Here is a 26241-nt window from a genome sequence, read left to right as displayed (position 1 = left end):
TGATCATAGCAGCTTTATTTGTAATCACCCCAAATGGGAAATTACCCAAATATTCATCAACAGGTGAATGGATAAACAAAGAGAAACTGCTCATGGATAAGAAAGGGACAAACTATAGGTACACACAACAATGCGGATTAATCTAAAAAAAATTATGCTGAGTGACTAAAGCCAGATCAAAGAAGAGTATAGTTTATTTTATTGCATTTATGCAAAACTCCAGAAAACACAAATAATCAACAGTAGCACAAAACAGATCAATGACTGCATGGGGAGGCAGTCAAAGAGGGGCAGAAGGAACGCCTTACAAAGGGGCACATGGAAACTTTCAAGGATGAAGGCTATGATATGCTCATTATCTTGATCGCGGTAGCGTTTTCATACATGTCTGCATATATATGTCAAACTTATCAAATTGTACATCTCAAATATGTATGGTTTATTGTATGTCAATTAGTCAATTCTACTTCAATAAAGTTGTTTTTAAAAATGATGTAGTTCTGGAGATACAGCTTCAGAGTTCCATAGCAGCACTACTTCTTATTTCTAGTGACCTCATGAAATTTCTCCACAATTTTTCTACTTTGAGACCAGATTACTCAGTAATGTTAAAATAAAGCAAATATGCAAATATGCATATAAACTTTGGAATCTGACTGGCCCGAGTTCTAATTATGACAAAGACAGCTAGTTGCCCCTTAATACCCATTCTCTCCTTGTTCCCTAATATCAGAACCCCTGAGTCTTAGCTAAGCACATCGCTATCTGGAATAAAGATGTATTTTTCTGACCCTCTTTGCAGGTAGGTGTGCCATGATTAAGTTCTAGCCAATGGAATACAAGCAGAAACATCATGTGTGACTTTTGAGAAGTGCCTTTAAAGGGTGGGGCACACACTTCTTTGGCCTTCCTCCTCTCTGCTGACTGGAATGAAGATGTGAAGACTGGAGCATGATTAGCCCTCATGGGCCATGAAGAAGAAATCACATGTGAACGAAAAGGAGTGACAACATGGAAGAGTCCCAGATCTTGACACCTTGGAACACTATATCAGCCCTGCATTATTTACTTCTGGCCTATTAATACAGGAGAGAAAAAAAGAAACAAAATTCTACATATTGTTTAATCTCCCTGTTTTCCAACAGTACAGTTGGGTCTAATCCTATATATTACTTCCAATTTTCTAATTTATAAAATTGGACAAATTACTTCCAATTTTCTAATTTATAAAATTTGAATAATTTTATAACAGTCTCCATCTTTAAGGGTTATTATGAGGACTAAGTGAGAGAATACTTTCTAAAACAGTTGGCGCTGTGTCTAGCTCCTTAGCAAATGCTCAATAAAATATAAGCTTCAGGTACTTTTATTATTTACATGAACTCATCCGTGATTTAGGAAATAAAATCCCCCCCAGTGTCTTAGCTCAGGGACTGTTTTGCAGTGGCAGGCATCATGGGTATCCCCTTTGCCCTGTCACCCAGTGAGAGCTGCTCTTGGAGCAGTGCCTGTACATCCCCTGGCTGCACCTGGTGGGAGTGGCTCTTGGTGCAGTAGTGCATGCGCATCCTACTGATGTTGCAGAGGCTGGGTCTGGGGAGGCCCTGCCTCCGCTCTGCCATCTAATGCGATCAGCTGAATGAGCACAACTCTGACTGGACTTGGCATGCCCCCCATCAGAAAACATTCCCCGTGCCCAGCATACATAATGGCACCCAGACCTCTCCATTGTGAACAATCCTGTACTTGGAGGGACCATCACTTTTCCCAGCTGAGAGTGGTACATTGACTAACACCCACAAGAAACTGCACTATTTGAACCATGATCATTCTCAGTATTTTCAGCAGGGGCATCCATCCCATAGACACCTTCATCCTGGATTCAGTAAACTTGGATGTGATGGTTTGAAAAGAAAGAAAGTAACTTTGCTGGAAGAAAGGGGGACAGTTACAGCTCAAGGCTCCAAAGAGCCTTTTCTCTCTGAACATGGCCAGAAAACAGCCAGGCACAGAAGCTGTAGGTAACCTGGAACGTGAAAGGTAAGAGGTGGGGCCAGGAGTTCCATAGGCGGAGTGATTTAACCTCCCCCCCCCACAATGACAACCAACCAAAAACCTCCACTGAAATGAGGTATGATGCATACTTCATCAGGTTCTGTCCAATGAGTCTAAGGTAGAAAGGTTTAATGACAACGTGATTAATGGGGTGGTGTCACGTGGGAAATTGCCTTGACATTGAGGAAATCTCTAGGTATAGACCACCAGACACACTATCCCAGGGCTTATGGAGCAGAGAGGCTCACAGGCCAAATTAAAAAGCCCAAATCATATGTTTGATTAAATCACTGAAAGCATGCAAAGAGGGATGCCTCTGTGGCTCAGTTGGTTAAGCATCTGACTCTTGATCACAGCTCAGGTCTTGATCTCATGGGTCATGAGTTCAAGCCCTGCATTGGAAAAAAAGAAAAGTATACAAAGAGATGCAGAGGGAATAAAATGGAGTTCATTAAAATACTTACAAGGGGTTGCAAGCATACTCTGCAAACCTTGGGTGTGCAATGTTCACAACATAAAGATGGACAGCAAACTGGTTTAACCCTGGCTGTGGGGGCACCTGGGTGGCTCAGCAGTTGAGCATCTGCCTTTGGCTCAGGTCATGATCCCGGGTTCCTGGGCTCGAGTCCTACATCAGGCTCCCCGCAGGGAGCCTGCTTCTGCCTCTGCCTATGTCTCTGCCTCTCTCTCTCTGTGTCTCTCATGAATAAATAAATAAATAAAATCTTAAAAGAAAAAAAAAAAAAACCTTGGTGCAAATGGCCTTTTCACTGGTGTCAAGCATAGTACACACCTTACCAGGTGAATCAGATGGCCCTGGGGGTTTGTCAATGTCTTCACTATTCGTACTATCATACCTAACTGGAAGCATTAGTCCTTACCCACACTGATAATTTTGATTAATATAAGAAACCAGGCCTAAACTGTCTTGTCATCAACAGATGACTCTTGTCATTTCCTCCCATAATCTAAGGCCCCTTGCTACAAACCACAACTCTGAAATTGAATGTTTTTGAAGAACTGTCAAAGAATCTCAGTCACAGATGGTACCTAACACCTGTCAGATTCTACCCAAGGACTGAATTGGGTTTTTCAGGACTTTTTCAGTATAGAGGCAGACTTCATGAAGAAGAGCTTAACCCAAGACCAACAAAACAAGAACTAATTAGCAAGGACCAAAAGAACAGATTTGACTATGATTAATGTTCCATTGTGAATGGCTTCTTAATCTCTTTATCTCTCCGTTGAACATTGAACATACTTTCAGTTGGTATCTTGTTTTAACTTTTCCCTTAGATGTCAAAAAACTGTAAAAACTCTTCTGATAAATTTCTAAGGAAACTCAAAGAATAATGATTCTGTAGAAAATATGTCATCTATGGATTGATCTTACTACTTAGAATCATAGCTAAATACTCTGCAAAGTAGATTTGCTGAGTTTCTTTTTGTTGTGCTGTAGTTATTTGCATAGGTTCCATACTCAATACCTCTTATTGTACCTGTGTAAATAAAACAGGCCAAGTACAACAAAACATACTATATCATAAATAATATATAAATAATATAAATAATAAATAAATAATATCAGTCCTGGTTTATGGACATTTTCTCACAAGGAGAGAGTTGGCTTACCGAAAAGTTAACAATGTTTATGGCCATATTGGAACATGTGGTTTTAGACTATGTTTCAGTGTACTCAAGAGGTAAAAGTCTCAGCTTCTGGACCTGAGTATAAAACTAAATCAGCTTTAATGGACAGATATCTAAAAAACATTGCAAACATACTTCTAATGAGGATGCACAAAAGATAAATCAGCAAATAAGAAGTCAACACCAAAATAGGAATTTTGTCGTTGCAAAGACAATAGAGCAGATGACAAAGATGTGCTGCCTGGATGCTTGGAGTTTCATGTGGCCTCATGGTCTGGGGAAGCAAGTCATAGCCCTAGGACTTCAGAAAAGGCTTGGCTGACTGGGCTCACACTGATGTGAGTGAGCTGTTTAATAAAAGATGCTGTTTCCATATTACTTACTATGATAATGATGGTTTATAGTTTTAACTTATCTGTATGATGTGTTAGAGAGAACTAAGTATTCTAGGGGTGATGAATAATGTGCACTTGTAGCATTATTGAAAACTTTGTTATTCTGTAGAAGAAAAAATCATATGGGATGGATGACACTTGTAAGATGTGCTAAGTAAACCCAAGCAGCTAGTAGGTAGAGCACGTATATGTTACACATAGAAAGAAAAGAATAAACATACCATCCTGATATTCATGAAATAATAAATATACATGATATTAGGAAGCATTACTTATAAGAAAACCTAAATACTGAGGATATACAAAATATGTGTGAACATTCAATGTTCATAAGGCCTTAATTTGGCCAAACATTGATATCACACCCATCACGACCTATTGCATTCTCTCTCCAAAAAAAATAAAATAAATAAAATAAAACCTATGGTTGTTCCATAGGCTAATCAATGGACTACAGCTGTGGCCAGGTGTACTTGCCCCTGTCCCTGTGTCTCTCTGAAAAGTATGTATTATTAGCTCTAGAAATTTCTACCAGTGGATCACCTTGTGCAAAGCTCAGTTGCGGTCTTTACAAATCAGAGCCTCAGTGGTGAAGACTGATGCGGCAGAAATAGAGAGGACAGATGAGTTCTGAACGTGTTGGGAGTCAGGTGCTGTGGCTCTTCCACCCCACCTGCACCCTATTTTGTGTTTCATTACTAGATCACTTCCCACTTGCTTCTTGCTATGTATTTTAAATTGATTTAACAACCCACGTGATCTGAGCATTAACTTAATCTGTGAGTCTTTGTGTTGTGTGACCTCTGGGATAGCTTGCCTAGTAGTGTACTAGGTCTATGCTGCATCAAGATAGTTTTCCCCAGACAGATGGGATCCAGGATTCTGGAAACCTTGGCCAGCTAACTGTGATGATCATGTTCCACTGCTAGGCTCCCAAAGGAAATCTATGTGGAGTGTCCGAGGGCCATCCATGAAATCCCACCTGTGAATTTACACCCGTGGAATTCACAATGAAGCCTTATTATGGGTTCCCAGTGTGCAAGGCCATTTGGGACCATAGGTCCTTCTGCTTAGATTGAGTGTCCACCCAAACTGACTAAGTGTCCTCCTTATCCCCCAGGCCATAACCAAACTTCAGCTTAAAGGATCAAGGAGAAAAAAACCCTAACATCCTGGAGACAGTGGGTCAAGGATGCTAGTGTACTCTGCTCACTCCAGCTCTCCCGGGGAAGCCATGTAACCTCTTCCTGTACCTGTTTTCTGGAATAAGAGAGGATTCCAAAGAGAGAGTTCACCATATGGACTCAGAGTTCCAATCCCTTTTGTGTCTACCATAGCTGTTGGAAAGCTCTGGCTCTTAGCACCAATGCCCTGGGGGGTAAGACAGGCAGCCTAGCACCCCACCTGGTGGTCTGTATTGTATTAACACCACAATAGGTTTTTGCTAAGAATCTGTGTGCTAAGTAAGCATTATGAAAAAACTTGATAATTTTTTTTATTTTCTCAAGGATTCTGCAAATGGTCCCAAGATTGGATACTATACAAGGGGACCCTTCTTTGGAGGCCTGTTGGCCTCGGTGACTTTTCAAGTCCATTCAAAATATTAGGTCTTAAGAAACTTTCATCATTTGTATTGTCACACAAAAGACATTATGGGTGGTTCCCAAAGGCATCAACTTCAGTTTTCATGATTTAGTTAAGAAGCACCAGTCTCTCAACTATATGGTTGCAAGTTCAGTTGCTGGGGTGTATTAACCATACGTGATTGTGTAAAGTACAAACTTCATTTCTAGCTCTTCCACCCATAAATCACTTAGAAAAATGACTCATGTGCCTTTATGATCAGTTATGTCAGACGATTCACATATAGACAGCAAAGTGCATGGCTTTGTTGCCTCCTTTCTCCAGGTGACAAACCATGTGACATTTTACAAAAATGGGTCCTGAAAGAGAAAACTGGCCAACAAAGATAAAAATGTGGTAAAAAAAAAAAAAAAAAAAAAAAAAGCAGTAAGAGGGAAGATGAAATTCAAACTGAGTGTAAGGGGAAGTTGCAGTCCTACCTGAGTATGGGGGTAGATTTATCACATTGGAGAGACTCAGGCAGAGAAGCTTCAGGAAGGCAGACCTGCTGACAGGAATGGGGGAAAACTTCTCTTTAAAAAGCTCTCAGGTGTGTTTCATGACAATGAACACACAAAGGATAAAATTTGGGAGGCTGATCCAGACTTAGAGAGGAGTATTTGTCATACTCCAAAGTGTGGAAAAGATGCATGCTGCATATTGTACATTATACAAGATGCAAGCACAGTTTAAACTATGTCCAGTAAGTTTTCACAAAGAAATAAAACATTTTCTTGATGCTTCTAATGTTTAAATTCCAGTGTACTAAATAAGCATCGGTTTTACATTTCCCGCCACCTCCTTGTATATTTATGGCTGGCACTAAAAGAGTTGTTAATGTTTTGACAAGCATTTTTAAAGTTTATGGAAATGGTCATCATTTTCCTATTGATTATTACGATCACTTTGCACAATTTCTGCTTGCTGGATTGTTTCTGGGGTCCTGCACAACCATGCAAAGTGCGAGCTGTCTGTAATCTTTCAAGTAGGACTGCAAACGCCTTCAAGATGCCTTCAAGAGCCAGGAAAGAGAGGTAAAGGAGAGAAGCAGGAAGATAAAAGGTGACACTTGGCTGTGAACTCCTTGGCTTTCGTGGGCAGTGGTAGAAACTGTCCCCTTCCTAGGAAGCTTGGTTGTGGCTAGAGAGGGCAGCCTCTGCTCAGCCCTGTGGAGGCTGCCGGGAGAAATGCTGGCCAGCGTTGGCTGATTTTCTAATCCTTCAGGAAATACCTGAAATCTGGATTGATGTAGGAAATATCACAATTTTAAAACAATGACAGTTTGGAAGGGTGAGGAGTCAGATGATTAAGAAGCCATAATGCTCTCCGCTCACTTCCTCGTTAAGAAAACCTGAACTTCCAGCTGCTATGTCTCTGGAAGACAATCCACCACTTGAATGCATGCAGGGCTCCCCAAATGGGGGACGCATAAGCATGGGTTTGTTATCATCACATCAGCTAGGTGTTGTGAAGGAGAAAGCAGGACTCTCAAAGGACGGAAGTAGGGAAGTTTTGCTGGGCAGTGGGGAGTGAAGGCACAGAAGGTAAATGGTCGCAGGGAGAGGGGCATGGCAGGTGCCCATAGACTTGGCAAACTACTTCTTGTTTCATGAGACCAGAAGTTGTCAAATTGATTTTCATAACCATTCTTAGATATTGGAGGGAGATTAACCATCTGGAATTTCTATTTAGACAAATAATAGCAACTTTAGCTCATACAAATGAGGACTGTGAGTTGGAAAGAATCCTAGTGGCCACTTAGCCAATACCTCAACCAAAGCAAGAATTTCCTTTCAAAACTCTTGGCTGGAGACCAGCCGGCTTCTTCCTGAACCACTCTCAGGTTCTTGCTTCCCCTCCAGTAAGTCTGATTGGCATCATCACTTACATGCTTCTGAGGTGCAGGAACAAGGCAGGTTCTCAGCCAAGGGTATGACTGCCATCTTGTTCAGTGACAACAGATGTTTGCGAATGGAGGGTTTGATGTGAATATGGCACAATGGCAAAAAGGGGATCTGGAGGGCAGAGATGATTAGGAATATAAACATATCACTATTTTCAGTTTGAAAAGAATATTCACCTGATAAGGAATCATTTATGAGTTTTGAGAGCTGAAACCAATTTTTGGTGAAGGTGGCCATATGTAAAGAAAGTCACTGCTCTTTTAGAGTAATTTTGTATCTTTGGCTCTACAAAAAAATTGCTTCCTTCAGAAGTTGTATTAACAATGTTGCAGAAAATTTAGAGAAAACAAGCACAATCCTATACATAAACATACTTTTTCTTTTGCATCTTTCTGACCAACCCTTGCTCGAACACACACATAATTTCATATAGTTGCCATCAAAGGGTTCATATCATTTGATTTTTGTCATTCCCCTAAACATCAATTTCCCCCTTCTTTCTTGTTAATAAAACCATTATCTTGCCTCCTGTGTGGCAATGTGCTCAGCCCCAGACAGTGGTAAACCAGTTGTGGTCATCCTGTTCCCCATTTTCCCTTACAACATCACAGAGAGAGGTGATCTGTGAACGAGTTTTGGCAAAAAGACATAAGGAATGCCTGCTGCGAGTGCTTCGGGGAATATTCTCATTTTCATCATAAAAGAGTATTCTCTTATTCCTTTTTCCTGCATTGACCATAGTCATGATGTCTGGAGTTTTGACAGCCATCTGTGACCAGGAGGAAAACTCTGGGGAATAACAGATGTTGACCTTGAACCAACAATAACACTGAATTTCTTGATTTCTGAGAAAAATAAATGCTATTTCAGCCACTATGTTTAGCTTGTCTGTTACTTGCAGCTGAATATAATCCTAGTTGATTAAAGTATTTTGTTTCTACTTAACTTCTTATTCTCTGTAATAGGTCATCACATTTATGTGTCACATTTGATATGTCATAATTTAAGCTAGTTTATTATTGAGGATTTAGATTGTTTTTAGTCATTTGATGTTATAGCCAAAGATTTAACAAGGATCCTTGTGCATTTAGCTCTTGATTTTTATCAGTACTGTGTTAAAGGCTGTGCATGTTTTGATGGCTCTTAAAGTGTTTTTGCAAAATTGCTTTTCAGAAGGATTGTATAGGGGCACCTGGGTAGCTCAGTCAGTTAAGCATCTGCCTTTGGCTCAGGCCATACCCCCAGGGTCCTGGGATTGAGCCCCCCACATCAGCCTCCTGCTCAGCAGGAAGTCTGCTTCTCCCTATCCCTCTGCCCTTCTCCACCCCACTCCTGCTTGCTCTCTCACATGCACTCTCTCTCTCTCAAATAAAATCTTTTTTTAAAAAGGATTACATAAATGTACCATGCCTCCAGCGATATATAAATAAATTCATTTTGCCATAATTTTTATCAGCAATCAGTACTGCCATTATTTTTTGACTTACCCTGTAGGTATAATATGCTACTTCAAATTTGCTTTAGTTCATGGCTTAGGTTTAATAGGAAGAAATTAGTGATTTGTGTGGCAGGGCTGAGAATTGGCCCAAAGCTGTCTGTGAATATGCAGGCTCTTTTCTCCCCTGTGTACATCATCTTTTTTTTATTGCAAGGGTTTGTGCTGGAGAGCAGGACCCAACCTTAGTAGGCCTCCTAGCTCTGCTGTTTGTCTGCCCTCTACAAGGCACCCTTCTGCCTGAGAGCACACAGAGACCCTCTCCCTGGCATTGGTTGTGGTTGCTGGGGGAGGCTGGAGGCCTCAGTAATAGTCTGCTGAAGAGGCAATGACTTCTCCAAATGGCTCCATGAAGAAGGAAGAGAACAGTTCCCCAGAGAGAACCCATCATGGAGTGGCAGCATAGGGGGTGGACATGATAGGGCAAGGAACCTGTGAGCAGGTGGCCATGGGAGGAGGGCTCTCATCAGCCAGACCTGGTCCAGGAAACTGCCAGTCCCTAAAGCCCAATCCAGCCCTTTGTAGAGCTTGTCATCCACTGGACTCCGTGCCCAAGGAGGGAGAGCTAAGCAAGCTTGGGGACGAGAGTCACAGGGCCACAGTGTTGCTCAAGCCAAGGGCTCCAGTAACACACAAAACAGCACCCAGGGCTCCCATCCTCAGTTTGGTCACAGCTCCAAGCTCTGATGAGGTTGTGCATGATCACATAAGCTAAACTTCTCACATCATTTCTCTGCTTAAGAACCATCACTGGCTCCCTCTTGTCTGTGTAGCCCAAACCCCAGAACATAAGGCCTTTCAGGAAGTGGTCTCACTGACTCCTCAGCTCCGTGCCACTTTCCTCTCTTCCCTACCAATTTTTCTGTTTCCTGTAATAGCAGACAGTCCAGCCTTGCTGATGTATTTGACATTCCCAAACAACACTGCTTTCAATGCCTAGCTCAGAGGTTGCCTTCTCTGGAAGCGCATTCCCTGACTCTCCCACAAAGTCCCAGGGAAGAGCAAGCCACTTCTTTCCATGTGCTACCTCCCCTGTGTGGCCCTGGTATTTTGCCAGCACTTCTGTCTCAGCCCTTATCGTACTGTGCGTAGGGGTCCTCTCCAGTTTGCACTATACTGGAGAGGTCCCTGCAAGGCAGAGCCCTCAAACTTTTTCAACTTTGTATTCGTAGCATATCGCATAAGACACAACTCATGTACGCCACCCAACAGATGCTGGCTTCGTTAGTGGTATCTTACAGCTCTAGCTTGTTTGAGGATAGAAGGCTTTCTTCAGTTGTAATCATATTCTTGGTCAAAAGGCTACAAATGTCCCATCCCATTGTCATCGTTTCAATTTCTGGGTCACCAGCAAGGTTGGATTCCAGTGGTTCTCAACCCTGGCTACACACTGGATTAACTTTTGGAGCTTACAACACTTTCACTAAGCAGACCACAGCACAGAACGAATAAGTCAGAGTCTGCTGGTGGAATGCAAGCCTTTATGTTTTAAAGACTCCCCAAGTGATTCTAATATACCCCTTTGAGCTGATAACTATTCCTTTAAATAATCCTGAGCAGTTGATTTTAAAAAGCTTTTTCTGTGTGCATACTATGTTGCAAGCACCATGTTAGTGGTGCTTCCACTTGGAAATGGGGTGCGGTGGGGTCGGGGGGAGAGGAGGAGCCTCAGAATCTCTATATTAGACATAGTGTCTGCTCCAAAGACATTGAAATCCTTACATTTGCAAGAAGCAATAGGAAATGGTCTAAGATGATACCTAAATTATATGGTTTAGATCAAGGTTGCACAATGGTGGCATTTTGGGTTATATAATTCTTTGTTGTGGTGGGCATTGTAGCATATTTGGAAGCATCTCTGAATTGAACCCACCAGACATTAGTATCAATCAATACCCCCATTACCAGCGTTAATAACTACCAAACAGTGTTTCCAGAGAGGATCAGATGTCCCCTGGGAATGAAAGCATCCCCTGGTGAGAAACACTGATTTTAATTTAGGTGCTGCATTTTAATAAGGCATGTAGGTGATCTGTACCCACAGTAAAAGGTCTAGAGCAGTGGTTCTCAAAGTGAGCCTCCAGCTCCCCAGTAGCATCACCTGGGAGCTTGACGAGAACCTGTATCCTGGGCCCCATCCCAGACCTACTGAATCCTAAACTTGAAGTCCTCTGGGCAGTTCTCACGGACATTCAGTTTTCAGGGCTGCTAAAAATGTCTGGAGAGAAAAGAAAGGTTGGATGCTTCAGAGCTTTTGGAAAAATTCTTCACAGAGTAGAAGTATTTCGAGTGAAGGAGGCAGCATGAGGAAAGGATTTTCAGATGGAAATTAGCCTTTCCTCTTACAAGTCTTTTTCTTCTTTAATTTTTTCTGTAACTTCCTGTTTTCTTTCTTCTATTCTGGGTAGAAAACTATACTCTCGGCTATCTATACTCTGTGGTGCGTTCGTCACCTTGCTCAGGTATTTTTTTGAGAATCTCAATGAAACAAATGATCACTTACAAAAACATAGCAGTGTGTTTGAACAGTTGTGCACAACCATATATTAGCCATCATACACATGTATCAGTCAACATATGTTTATAAACATATTTCTCATTTACATGGGTTTCATATTGTGAGTCATTTTTAAAAGATTTTATGTATTTACTTGAGAGAGAGAAAGAGAGTGGGAATGGGAGGAGAGGCAGAGGGGGAGGGACAATCTCAAGCAGACTCTACACTGAGCAGGAAGCCCCACGTGGGGCTCAATCTCACAACTCTGAGATCACAACCTGAGCCAAAATGTAGAGTCGTCAGAAGAGTTGGACACTCAACTGACTGAACCACCCAGACACCCTGTGAATCATTTGTATGATGTTAATAACAGCCCCGTAAATTGGTGGGTTGGTAGAAGTCCAAATGTTTCTATGGCAGATCGATCTCACATCCCAAATCTATCCTCAATCCTGCAGCTAGAGTGACATTTTCTAAACCAAAAATCTGATCCCTTCATTCCCTCACTTAAAGCCTTTCATTGGTTTCTCATGGCCCTCGGGACAATATCCACACTCCTTAGCATTTTTCAGAATATCTTGTACTACCTGTCACCTACTTATCTTTCTGGTTTCATCTATCAATTAAATCATGGGCAAAAAGAAAAATCCATGATGAACAAGATAAAGATAGGCTATCCGTTGTTGTTTTATGACCCTTTGTTATTGTATGATGAGAATTCTAATCAGCCAAATGAGGGCAATGCCAGGGAATCTTATGGGAGCTGACAGAGGCATGAGGCATACAACCAGACTGCACAATGCAGGACTTCACAGGTATTCATGTTTTCTGATTGTAGAGCTTGTGTTCACTTCTGCTTGATGGGATCTACGGGAACACTTAGGTAGTGTATATAAGGGTGCACATTTTTCCTTTTGCCTTGGGCTCTCGTCTGGCCCCACATGGTGCTGATCCAGCTTGGTCCATTCTCCTATTCCATCTGGAATATCCAGTGGAGGCTGATCAGGGAAGCAGGGGTGGTGATGTGTGTGACAGGGATAGAGAGTCAGCCAGCTGACTCTGAGCCATCCAGCTCCCCTAAGGGCGTTTTACCTTACTCCTCGCCACCCCACCCCTCACCCTTGGCCTCTTGACTCCAGCCATCCAGAGCCATGAACAGGCCCCTCGTACTATGGTCTGGCTCTGTTCCAGCCCATGCACCACCCTGGATCTAGCCATGCAGAGCCATGAACATGCCCCTAGTACTATGGTCTGGCTCTGTTCCGGCTCATGTACCACTTGTCTCCTGCTGAGAAGTCCTTGCTGTGGTCTTAGAGCTTGGCTAACTCCTACTTTCACTTCACTCTTGATTAAGGGCTGCTTCCTCTAGACACACTTTCTGGCCCCGAAGGCTTCAGGATGAGGTCAAGTGCCCTTCCTGTTTGCACTGCAGCACTTGGTGCCCAGATGTGAATTGCTCACAGCTCCTCAATGGACATGCCTGTTGGTTAGTCTCTCCCAGTTGCTTCTCCTACCTCCCCGGAACTGGGTGATCTGTAAGGGAAGGGGCCGCATCCTGCATGCTCAGGCCCCTGAGTCTGGCCCAGTGCCTGACACACAGCAGGTGCTCAATGAGCCATTCACTAAATGAATACATGAGCAAATGGATGGATACCTGGCTCGAGGGGCTTTTAATCTACAATGAATAGTACACTTCTTCCCTCGAACTAAGTGAGTTAGTAACATCAGGCTGCATTGTTTGTGTCTTAAAGTACAGTCAATCTTGGTCTCCAGCCTATGCTGTCTTTTCTTCGCTGTTCTTTCTGGGGGTCTGCGTCTCCTTATGGGAAAATGAGTGGCAGGGCATCACCAAGGCACCCAGTGTGCAGCCTGCTATGCCCAAGCCCCTTGCATGCCACTTTTGTTCTCCAGCCTCTGCGCAAGCAGCAAAGCCTCAAACACCCTCACAGTAATGCTTTCTCCAGAGACAGACTCATATGTTGAAGTGACAAAGAACACACTTTCTATATCTGCAGCAGGCATTACCTACCACTTCTGTGGAGGAAAACCAGTATGATGTGTTCAGAAAAGAGGCTGCTGACCCCAAATGTGTTTTTCCAGATGTGATTAAAGATCTCATTTCTGCTCATTTGGAATTCAGCTCATACTGAGCATGTGCACAGACATAAATGTACATGTACCTGCACACGTATCATAAATGTACCCAAATATATTTGTGTGTACTGATACATGCTTATATGTATGTATTTACATATATGTGCATCTATGTATGCAAGTGTCTATGCATATAGAGCCATATACATCTGTATGATATGTATATATCCTTATATAATTATACAAAGATTGTACACATATATATAGTCTTATGAAATTTTAATAATTTGGGATGCCTGGGGGGCTCAGTGGTTGAGCATCTGCCTTTGACTCAGGATGTGATCCCGGGGTCCTGGGATCAAGTTCCACATCAGGCTCCCTGCAGGGAGCCTGCTTCTCCCTCTGCCTATATCTCTGCCTCTCTCTCTCTCTCAGTCTTTCATGAATAAATAAATAAAATCTTATAAAAAATTTTAATAACTTAGGTCAGGGATCAGCAAACTTTTTTCTGTAAAGGCCCATGATTAGGGTATCAGTAAATATCCTATCAGGATCAGATAGTAAATATCTTAGGTTTTGTAAGTGGTACCATCTCTGATGCAACTATTCAACTCTGCCATTTATACTGTGAAAACAGCCATAGACATCACATAAACAAAAGAGCTTGGCTGTGTTCTAATAAAACCATATTTATAAAACCAGAGTGGGTTGGATCAGGCCCACCAGCCACAGTGTGCCAAGCCTCTTCTTATATACGATTGGAACATTTGGTTGATGTCATTTAACACAAAATTACCTAAGGTTTAGGATAACATTGTAATGTTATTACCCATAATAACATAATATGATATTCTCATATCAAATTCTATGGCACAAATTCTGTGGCCAAGAACATAATGTGTCTTCTGGATAACAGAATTTAATCCATAAAAATCATGAGAAGAATGGCCCCTGTTACAAAAGAGTTTATTCAAACTGTATGCATTCTTCATTTTTTCTTTTTTTTAAAGGGTTTTATTTATTTATTTGAGAGAGAGAGCATGAATGGGAGGAGTGGCAGAGGGAGAAGCAGGCTCCCCACTGAGCAGGGAGCCCAATGCAGGCTCAATCCCAGGACCCTGAGATCATGACCTGAGTTGAAGGCAGATGCTTTACTGAGGTGCCCTCTTTTTTGTCTATAATAATTATAATAACACTGGCAGGTATTAGTTCTCTACATATTGCTCTAGGAGACAAGGTGCACTGTGATCATCTATAGTTCCTCATCTGTTCAGAGGATGGATGCTTTTTGCTTTCTTGTACTTCTCCATAGGAGACACAATCAATATTTCATGTTTTCCACTTACAAGGACTGAAAAAAACCTGCCAGGGCAATAGTGCCCTTTAAAGACAATCAAATCTTTCAGACATATGACATTTTACTTTTGGATTTTGGATCACATTCAAGTTTTCCCACACAATCCCTTGACCAGAGTGAAAGCAGGACACTCGGCTCTACCCGGTACAAGACCAATCTAGAACAGCTCATGCAGAAGTGAGAGCAGTTGCCAGAACCACTCACGGCTGCCCGAGGCAAGCAAATGACCAGAGAGAAATGACTGAGCATGCTCCAATCTGAGCAGGATTTATCTCCAATTAATTAATTAATCTCATTCCTCCTGAAATGAGATGTGTGGTTTATTGTGCTCACAGCCAGTACAAACTTCTGCAGCTTAAAAGACTCAAGTACAAAAGCAGTTGAAGATAAGTTAATGTGGATTGTAGCTCCTGCACATTTTTCAGTGGTTAAGACTGAATGTTCAGACTTGCTTGCCATTTACTTTTCTGTTACCAGTAGATTGAACTGTAGAGGGGAAGGATTGGCGAGCCACTTCTTGACCTTTTCCACAACATTGAGTCTTTAAAACATTCTAGTTTTTCCCAGAACGTACATTTCTATTTTTTTAATTGAAGTTTGATTTGCCAACATATAGTATAACACCTGGTGCTCATCCCATCAAGTCTCCTCCTCAGTGCCCGTCACCCAGTTACCCCAACCCCTGCCCACCTCCCCTTCTACTACCCTTTGTTCATTTCCCAGAGTTAGGAGTCTCTCAGAGTTTGTTTCCCTCTCTAATTTACCCACTCAGTTCCCCTCCTTTTCCTTATAATCCCATTCACTATTTCTTATATTCCCCATATAAGTGAAACCATATGATGATTGTCCTTCGACTGACTTACTTCACTTAGCATAATACCCTCTAGTTCCATCCTTGTTGAAGCAAATGCTGGATATTCATCATTTCTAATGGCTGAGTAATATTCCATTGGATACATAAACCACATCTTCTTTATCCATTCATCTTTCGATGGACACCGAGGCTCCTTCCACAGTCTGGCTACTGTGGACATTGCTGCTATAAACATTGGGGTGTAGGTGTCTCAGTTTTTCACTGCATCTGTATCTTTGGGGTAAATCCCCAGTAGTGCAATTGCTGGGTCATAGGGTAGCTCTATTTTTAACTCTTTGAGGAACTTCCACACAGTTTTCCAGAGTGGCTGCACCAGTTCACATTCCCACCAACAGTGCAGGAGGGTTCCCCTTTCTCCACATCTTCTGCAACATTTGTTGTTTCCCATCTTGTTAATTTTCACCATTCTCACTGGTGTCATGTGGTATCTCATTGTGGTTTTGATTTGTATTTTCTGATGGCAAGTGATGCGGAGCATTTCTCATGTGTTTGTTGGCTGTGTGTATGTCTTCTTTGGTAAAATTTCTGTTCATGTCTTCTGTCCATTTCAATGATTGGATTTTTTGTTTCTTGGGTGTTGAGGTTGATGAGTTCTTTATAGATCTTGGATACCAGCCCTTTATCTGATATGTCATTTGCATATATATTCTCCCACTCTGTAGGTTGTATTTTAGTTTTGTTTCTTTTGCTTTGCAGAAGCTTTTTATCCTGATTAAGTCCCAATAGTCCATTTTTGCTTTTGTTTCCTTTGCCTTCATAGATGTATCTTGCAAGAAGTTACTGTGGCCAAGTTCAAAAAGGGTGTTGTCTGTGTTCTCCTCTAGCATTTTGATGGATTCTTGTCTGGATGGATTTAGATCTTTCATCCATTTTGAGTTTATCTTTGTGTATGGTGCAAGAGAATGGTCCAGCTTCATTCTTCTGCACGTGGCTGTCCAATTTTCCCAACACTATTTATTGAAAAGACTGTCCTTTTTCCAGTGGATATTCCTTCTTGCTTTGTCGAATATTAGTTGACTATAGAGTTGAGGGCCCATTTCTGAGTTCTCTATTCTGTGCCATTGATCTTTGTGTCTGTTTTTGTACCAGTACCACACTGTCGTGATGATCACAGCTTTGCAATACAGCTTGAAATCTGGCATTGTGATGCCCCCAGCTCTGGTTTTCTTTTTTAATATTCCATTGGCTATTCAGGGTCTTTCTGATTCCACACAAATCTTAAGATTATTTGTCCCAACTCTCTGAAGAAAGTCCATGGTATCTTGATAGGGATTGCATTGAACGTGTAAATTGCCCTGGGTAGCGTAGACATTTTCACAATATTTATTTTTTCAATCCATGAGCATGGAATGTTTTTCCATCTCTTTGTGTCTTCCTCAATTTCTTTCAGAAGTGTTTTGTAGTTTTTAGGGCATATGGATCCTTTACCTCTTTGGTTAGGTTTATTCCTAGGTATCTTATGGTTTTGGGTGCAACTGTAAATGGGATTGACTCCTTAATTTCTCTTTCTTCAGTCTCTTTGTTAGTGTATAAAAATACCACTGATTTCTGTGAATTAATTTTGTGTCCTGCCATATTGCTGAATTGCTGTATGAGTTCTAGCAATCTTGGGGTGGAGTCTTTTGGGTTTTCTATACACAGTATCATGTCATCTGCAAAGAGGGAGAGTTTGACTTCTTTGCCAATTTGAATGCCTTATAGTTCTTTTTGTTGTCTTATTGCTGAGGCCAGGACTTCTAGTACTATGTTGAATAGCAATGGTGAGTGGACATCCCTGTCGTGTTCCTGATCTTAGGTGAAAGGCTCTCAGTTTTTCCCCATTGAGAATGATATTCGCTGTGGGCTTTTCATAGATGGCTTTTAAGATGCTGAGGAATGTTCCCTCTATCCCTACACTCTGAAAAGTTTTGATCAGGAATGGATCAGAGAAATGCTTTCTCTGCAGCTATTGAGAGAATCATATGGTCCTTGTTTTTTCTCTTGTTGGTGTGATCTATCACATTGATTGCTTTATGAGTGTTGAACCAGCCTTGCATCCCGGGGATAAATCCCACTTGGTCATGGTGAAAATAATCTTCTTAATGTACTGTTGAATCCTATTGGCTAGTATCTTGGTGAGAATTTTTGCATCCATGTTCATCAGGGATATTGGTCTATAATTCTCCTTTTTGGTGGGGTCTTTGTCTGGTTTTGGAATCAAGGTAATGCTGGCCTCATAAAACAAGTTTGAAAATATCCCATCCCTTTCTATCCTTTGCAACACCTTTAGTAGAATAGGTATTATTTCTTCTTTAAACGTTTGATAGAATTCCCCTGGGAAGCCATTTGGCCCTGGACTTTTGTGTCTTGGGAGATTGTTGATAACTGCTTCAATTTCCTCGCTGGTTATTGGCCTGTTCAGGTTTTCTATTTCTTCCTGTTCCAGTTTTGATAATTTGTGGTTTTCCAGAAATGTATCAATTTCTTCTAGATTGCCTAATTTGTTGGCATGTAGCTGCTCATAAAATGTCTTTAAAATAATTTGTATTTCCTTGGTATTGGTTGTGATCTCTCCTTTTTCGTTCGTGATTTTATTTATATTTTTTGTGTGTGATTTTATTAACTTGAGTCTTTTTTCTTTTTAATAAGGCTGGCTAGGGGTTTACCTATCTTATTAATTCTTTCAAAGAACCAAATCCTGGCTTTGTTGATCTGTTCTGCAGTTCTTCTGGTCTCTATTTCATTGAGTTCTGCTCGAGTCTTTATTATCTCTCTTCTGCCTTGTGTAGGTGTTACTTGCTGTTCTTTCTGCAATTCCTTTAGGTGTGAGGTTAGCTTGTGTATTTGAGTTTTTTCCAATTTTTTGAGGGATGCTTGTTTTGTGATGTATTTCCCTCTTAGGACCACTTTCGCTGTATCCCAAAGATTTTCAACAATTGTATCTTCATTTTCATTAGTTTCCATGAATCTTTTAAATTCTTCTCTAATTTCCTGGTTGACCCATTCATCTTTTAGTAGGATGCTCTTTAACCTCCATGTGTTTGAGTTTCATCCAAATTTCTTCTTGCAATTGAGTTATAGTTTCAAAGCATTGTGGTTTGAAAATATGCAGGGGACAATCCCAATCTTTTGGTATTGGTTGAGACCTAAATTGTGACCCTGTATGTGGTCTATTCTGGAGAAAGTTCCATGTGCACTTGAGAAGAATGTGTATTCAGTTGTGTTTGGATGGAAAGTTCTGTATATATATATGTGAAATCTATTTGGTCCAGGATATCATTTAAGGCCCTGGTTTCTTTGGTGATGTTCTGCTTAGAATATCTGTCATTTGCAGAAAGTGTTGTGTTGAAGTCTTCTACTGTTACTGTATTATTATCTAAGTATCTCTCTACTTTGGTTATTAATTGATTGATATACTTGGCAGCTCCCACATTAGGGGCATAAATATTCATGATTGTTAGTGTGCTTGTTGGATAGATCCTTTAAGTATGACATAGTGCCCCTCTTCATCTCTTACCAGAATCTTTGGTATAAACTTTAATTTATCTGATATGAGGATTGCTAACCCAGCTTTCTTCTGAGGACCATTTGAATGGTAAATGGTTCTCCCACCCCTTCATTTTCAGGCTGGAGGTGTCCTTAGGTCTAAAATGAGTCTCTTGTAGACAGCATATAGATGGGTCTTGCTTTTTTATCCAGTCTGAAACCCTACATCTTTTGATGGGATCATTTAGCCCATTCACTTTCAGAGTAATTATTGAAAGATATGAATTCAGTGTCATCATATTACCTATTCATTCCCTGTTTTGTGGATTGTTTCTTTGGGCTTCCTCTTTCTTTTACAGGTTCCCCCTTAATATTTCTTGCAGAGCCGGTTTAGTGGTCACATATTCTTTCAGTTTCTGCCTATCCTGGAAGCTCTTTATCTCTTCTATTCTGAACCGACAGCCTTGCTAAATAAAGTATTCTTGGCTGCATGTTCTTCTCATTTAGGACCCTGAATATATCCTGCCAGCCCTTTCTGACCTGCCAGGTCTCTGGAGATGTCTGCTGTTAATCTGATATTTCTCCCCATATAAGAATCTCATCTCTTGCTGCCTTAAGAATTTTCTGTTTATCTTTGGAATTTGCAAGTTTCACTATTAAATTTCGAGGTGTTGAACAGTTTTTATTGATCTTTTTGGGGGGGGTCCTCTCTGTCTCTTGGATCTGAATGCCAGTTTCCTTCCCCATATTTGGGAAGTTCTCAGCTATGATTTGTTCAAATATACTTTGTGGTCCTCTCTCCTTCTCAGCCTCTTCTGGAAGCCCAAGTAGACGTAAATTCTTCCTTCTGAGGTTATCATTTATTTCCTTAAGCCTTTCCTCATGATCTCTTAATTGTTTTTCTCTTTTTTCCTCAGCTTCCTTCCTTACCATCAACTTGTCTTCTATGTCACTCACTCTTTCTTCCACCTCATTAACCCTACAGTTAGAACATCCAGTTTGAATTGCATCTCGTTTAATCTATTTTTAATTTTAGCCTGATGAGATCCCAATTCTTCAGTAACAAAGTCTCTAGAGTCCTTTATACTTCTTTCCAGAGCCACCAGTAGCTTTATAATTGTGCTTTTGAATTGACTTTCTGACATTGTATTGAAGTCCAAATTCTGCAATTCTATGGCAGAAAGTATTGTTTCTGGTTCTTTCTTTTGTGGTGAATTCTTCCTTCTAGTCATTTTGTTCAGTGCAGAGTGGGTATATGAGTGGGCTGAGTCAAAAATATCAACCATGACCTAAATAAAATACACCCTATATGATTCCAAAGAGATCAGAGACCAGAAAACAAAGAAAAAGAAGATCAGAACAAAATAAAAGGACCACTAAAGTGAAAACCATATTTTAAAACAAAGCAGTAAAAATAAAAGGCCAAGAACCACAAAGAAGAAGAAAAAAGAAAAAAGAAAAAAGAAAAAGAAAAAAAGGAAAAAAGTAAAGAAAAGAGAGAAAAAAGGGGAGTGGGCTAGGGGTGGTGGTGGTGAAGAAGTGGGAGTGGAGAGAGAATGTAGTCTATGTGAGGGGTCCTAGAGGGTGATCCTCTTGGTTCTGAGTGTATTTTGTTCTGTATGTTAGAAGATGCTCAGTCCCAAATTTATATAAACTAGCAATACTTATAGAAAGCCCCAACATTGACCACCAAAATATAAACAAGATAAAGAGGGGAGCAGAATGGAATGGAAGAAAGAGAATATAATCTCACAGAATGAACCAGCACAGTATTCCACTTGGTTCTGGGTGTATGTTGGTCATGTTTTAGAAGGTACTAACTTCCACCATTGTAAAGCAAAATGAGACAGAAAAAACAAAAAAACAAAAACCCATATCTTGTCTATCTACCAAATTAAATTGAATACGTTGAAAGGAATCCAGAAATGAAAAATATATCAAAGACATGTAATTGTAGAAATATGAAAGTCAAAAAGGAAAAAACTTAAAAATGAAGAGCTGTTAAAATATTGTAGTTAAGGTAGGAAAAGGGAAAAAATATTGGAAATTTTTAGTCTGATAGAAAAATGAGTCATAATGGAAAAAGAAAAAAAAAAAAGGATGCTCTAGTTCTATACTATTTTCCCTCAGTCCTTGAGCTTTCCAGTGCTGCTTGGTCAATAAACTTGCTCTTCCCTTGTTCTTCCAGCTGGTCCTCTGGGGGAGGGTCTTCTGTGCTGATTCTCAGGTGTCTATGCCTGGGCAGAGAAGCCCCATCCCCTGCCAGATGCCAGGCTCAGTGTGAGCTGTTTATCCTGTGAGGCCTTTGTTCCCTAGCAGCCATGACTCTCCTAGGCACAAGGTGAAACAAAGAGGAAAAGCATAATGGTGGCGGCCAGATTTCCAGCTCTGGAGTCAAGCTCCCCATGAGTAACTAACTGCCCTCTCCCAGTCCCCACTGGACTAGATGCTATTGGGCCGGCACTGGTGCACTGATCTGCACAGCTTGGGGGCGCTCAGTGGCAGGAGAGTTCTCACTGTCCTGTGCCCTTCCTGCTTCCGCCTGTCCTGGGAGAATGCAGGATTGCTGGCTTTGTCTGCTTGGGCGTCCTGAGATCAAGGGCCCTGTGCCACTGGAACCATGCTCCCAGGGACTGCCTCTCCTGAAGGGAACGGGGCACAGCCACCTTTATCTGGAGCCACCCGCCTAACCCACTGGCTTCTCCCAAATGCCCCGAGGGCTGCACACTCCAGCCCTTTCCTGAGATCAGCCCACAGTTTGTGGTGAGCTTTCCCAGGGCGCCCCTCCTCTTATAGTGACTCTGTGAATCTGGAGGCTTCACTGCCTCTCCTGCGATTCTGCCCAATTTCCTGCTAAGCACTTTTCTGTCTGGGAAAACTCCAGCACGGATTTTAAAGTTCCCACTTCTCCAGAGCTGGGCTTTCCTGTTCTAGAGGCTTTCGCCACCCTGCTTTAGCCCGGCTCCTCATGGTGCCCCTCCCCCACTTGATTCTTATTTATTATTTATTTTTCGCTTTCCTACCTTGTTAGAAGCAAAAACTTTCCTCTCTGTAGCATCCTAGCTGTTCTCTCTTTAAATCTCAGGCCGAATTCATTGCTGTTCAGGATGTTTTGAAAGTTATTTAGTTAAGTTTGTGGGGCCAGGTGCGTTGAGGACCCCTACTCTTCTGCCATCTTGCCCCTCCCTAGAACATTCATTTCTGAAACACAATACTGGTCATCCAGCAATTGAAGAAAATCGGGGAATGCATTTTGGCTTCAGATTTTAAGAGTATCTTTAGGTAAGAGAAGTCTCAAGATTTATTTTTATTTAATTCGTCCCTCCACATTGGTTGACAAATCTGTCTTTCAGAATTAACACACCCCAGTTACTACCATCGCCTTGAAAGGGAATGTTACTTCTCATCCCAAGTCTGATTTGTTTACGCCTTCCCTCAAAAGCAGTCTTTCTTTAGGCTCAGGTGTTTCTAAAAGGTAAGTGTAAACTACAGGTGGTGATTTGTTCAAATCCCATTTCTGAAGTCACATGTCAAAAATATTCTGATAAGTCTGACCTCCATGTAATATTGCTACTTTCCACTGCTCTTTCCTCTGTGAGACAGAAGCAGCTGTAGTTGTATTTCATAAATGTCAAGTATAAAATAGTGCCCTTCTCCAGACAGGGAGCAGCACATCTTGAAAAGGAGTAGCTAAGGAGCACCACACTAACAGAAATCAAAGTGGTGATGTTTGTATCATCTCAACTGCCCAGGACTTACAATTTCTGAATAGCTCAATAGAGCAATAATCATGTCAGATAAAGCCACAGTGATATCCAGATTCAATGGAAGGAAATGAAAGATGGGAGTTAAAAATGGAAACTCTGACACAGTCTGCTTGTAGAACGATGGAGATGAAGAAGAACCACCTAGCTGGTGAGCACAGAGATGCTTTAGACAGTCGTGCAACCAAAATCAACCAATCAGAGGCGACCACACACTCTTTATATCTTATCGTACCTGCCTTGTCCCCCACTCAGTATCTCCACTGCAGTTGTAATTGGCCAGGAGAGGATAATAGCTTCTACTTTATGGCCAACCACTCACTGCTCATGCTGGGCTTGTCTCCACACAACTCCACCAGGTTTTCTCCTGCCAAGGAGAGAGTGGAAGGCCTGAACACAGTGCTGGTTTGATGGTGGTCTCATCAGGATAAGGAAAAGTGCCTGGCCAAGCCCGATGTCCCTGCACAGCCTGCCGATCACAGATCCCATTATGCAAGGGGTCACCAAGTGTGGAGAGGAGGCAGAAAATTGAGGGATGCTGTTTTAGACTTTGCAAGGGTTGTTTTTGGAGAGAAGACATGGCAACTTTGTGTTTGGCATCTGGTGTGTATGTGTGTGTGTATATGTGTAAGTCTTCTATCTTCAAAAGGAAACAAAATCTTTTTCAGTTTTTTCCTTACATGCTTTAGTAAGTAAATAATTTATTTATTTAGAAATAAATTCTTATATTTTAATTAAGTAAATAATTTAAGTAAGTAAGCTCATTCAAAATTAAGCTCATTCCCCAAATATATTCAAGCACCCCTCCACACATACACACATCTGTATCACCTACTCCATTAAACCCGACATCATGAACTCTTCCATCGGTAAGCCATAGCTGATAGCTTTGCACCAAGAGAATTTCTCTTCTTATGTCCTCATTTGGTAGAACCAATGGGACTTGGAGTATCTACACCTGTAGCAGTTCTGTCACACTGTCTGGTCACCTGAGGTTGATGAAAGCCTTGGAATTCTCATCTATGAAGGTGGAACCCATCTTGGGTTGTCCCCAGACTTGGGCCAGGCTCTACCTCAGTCAAACCAGATATAGCTCAAAGCATCCCTGAACCAGATTACAAATCAACTGAGTAGAAGACAAAATTCCCCTCCTCCTACATACTCCTACCTACCTACATAGACCTTCATATGATTTATACAACAGTGATATTTTGAGCTCTCATTTTCCTGTCTGTACATTTCAAAATATCCCCCAAATAAGCGGTGCTTCTAATTTTTCACATAAAAGAAACATAAGACATCTATATGTCTCACTTTAATCAATGAAAACAATTATTCTTAATCATGAATAGAGTCAGAAAACATAGCCTGTCATAAGAGGGGTTTAAAAAATAAAATCTCAAAAAAAAAAATCTCTACGGACATGTTTTTTCACCAAATGAAAAATATGCCATAATTGAGTTCTTCACCTGCTTCTCCTCTTTCATATGATCTTCTCTTTAGGGTTTGTGAACTCTGGGATCCCAGTCTTTATACAATGTAGGTCTCCTATCATGGTGATTCACTAACTTGGTGCTATTATCTCAATGTCTGTGTCTCCCAAAATGCATATGCTGAAACCCTAACCCTTGATGTGATAGTATTTGAAGGTAGTACTTTGGGAAGTGCTTGGGAGATTAATGCCCTTATAAAAGAGACCCCAGGAGGACCTGCTACCTCTTTTTCCATGTGAAGACACAGCCAGAAGATCCAGGAGGTGGATCTTCACCAGACAATGGTGCCTTGATCTTGGACTTCCCAGCCTCTAGAAGTGTGAGAAATGAATGTCTGTTGTTTGTAAAGCACCCAGTCTACGGTAGTTTGTTATGGCAATGTGAACAGACTAAGATACTTGTTGCTCATTAAAAAAATGTTTTCAGATAATAAAAGTAATAGAATATTTAGAAAATGAACAAAATGAAACTCTAGAATCCCATGCCTAACATAAAACTGTTATAAGTTTTATATAGTTCCTTTCAGACTTTAAATGTTTTTTGTTTTCTAAGTAGGCTCCGTATCCAGTGTGGAGCCCAATGCAGGGCTTGAACTCACAACCCTGAGGTCAAGACCTGAGCTAAGATCAAGAGTCAGAGCTTAACTGACTAAGCCACCCAGATGCCCCTCCTTTCAGACTTTAAAATTTTGAATCCTTGAGGATATTTCTGTTAAACAAAGATGGGAGCTAACTATATAAAAATGAGAATAACACAAAAAATCATGAAAGGAAAACAAATGAAGTAATCTCTAATCTCTGCACCCAGAGATAGCAGTTAACATAAATGAATTTGGTTTTTATTTATATCAATACCTACTTTTAAATGAATTCTTTCTCATTGCTCTTATGTGTGTTCTCCATTCATTCATTTGTTCATTCATTCACTCATTCATTCAATAAACATTGGTTGAGCACCTACTATGTACCAGCTAGCATTTCACTGGTGTGAAAACAATGTGCATGTTCTTACAATGCTTGTAGCCTAAGGGAGAAGATAGACCTTAACCAAAAAATTACTTTTTTTTTTTTTTGAGGAATACATTGTATTTGTCTATTGGCCTTAAATTAAGTTTCATCTCCTTTTCAAACCTCTGCCATAGTCCCATCCCCACTCATTCTAATCTCTGTCTACTTTTTGTTCATTAATACCTGGCCATCACAATTCAAGTGGCAGGTGCCCGGGGACTGTTTCCACTTGCACATCCCACCCCATATCCTCCAAAGGCAGGTGAGTCACTGAGCGTGAAGGCAGCTCTTTAGAGGACAGACTGTACCCCCGAGAGGCCTTGCAAAATCTTCTGATAACACCTATGAGAGCTTCCAGATTTCTGAGAATCATAGTAACAAGAAGGGGAGGCTTTGGAGCAGGAAGTCAGATAGAGCTACTACGTCCAGCACAACTATCTAAGGAGCAGGGCTGAGAAAGAGGAAGTATTCACTCTTCTTTATTTGGCTGCTAGGCAGCATTTTACTTTGGGGAAAACAAACAAACAAATTTTTCCGTGGCTGAAAGCCTGAAGGAACTAGAACTCAA

General features: G+C 41.1%; 1 protein-coding gene and 1 long non-coding RNA gene across 5 annotated transcripts in view; one reads left to right on the top strand and one right to left on the bottom strand.

The window, feature by feature from the left end:
- The window catches only part of LOC144306631 (uncharacterized), a 39444-nt gene extending 36727 nt beyond the window's left edge, over positions 1-2717 (top strand). For both annotated transcript variants that reach the window (XR_013373726.1, XR_013373725.1), the window contains one exon: positions 803-2717. This is a non-coding gene — a long non-coding RNA (uncharacterized LOC144306631). The remainder of the gene's footprint in view (positions 1-802) is intronic.
- The window catches only part of RIPOR2 (RHO family interacting cell polarization regulator 2), a 220082-nt gene that overhangs the window by 160730 nt on the left and 33111 nt on the right, over positions 1-26241 (bottom strand). The window lies entirely within an intron of this gene.

The sequence above is a fragment of the Canis aureus genome, chromosome 37 (genome assembly GCF_053574225.1).
Source record: "Canis aureus isolate CA01 chromosome 37, VMU_Caureus_v.1.0, whole genome shotgun sequence".
Classification (NCBI taxonomy): Eukaryota; Metazoa; Chordata; class Mammalia; order Carnivora; family Canidae; genus Canis; species Canis aureus.
This window is presented reverse-complemented; position numbering and strand designations above follow the sequence as displayed.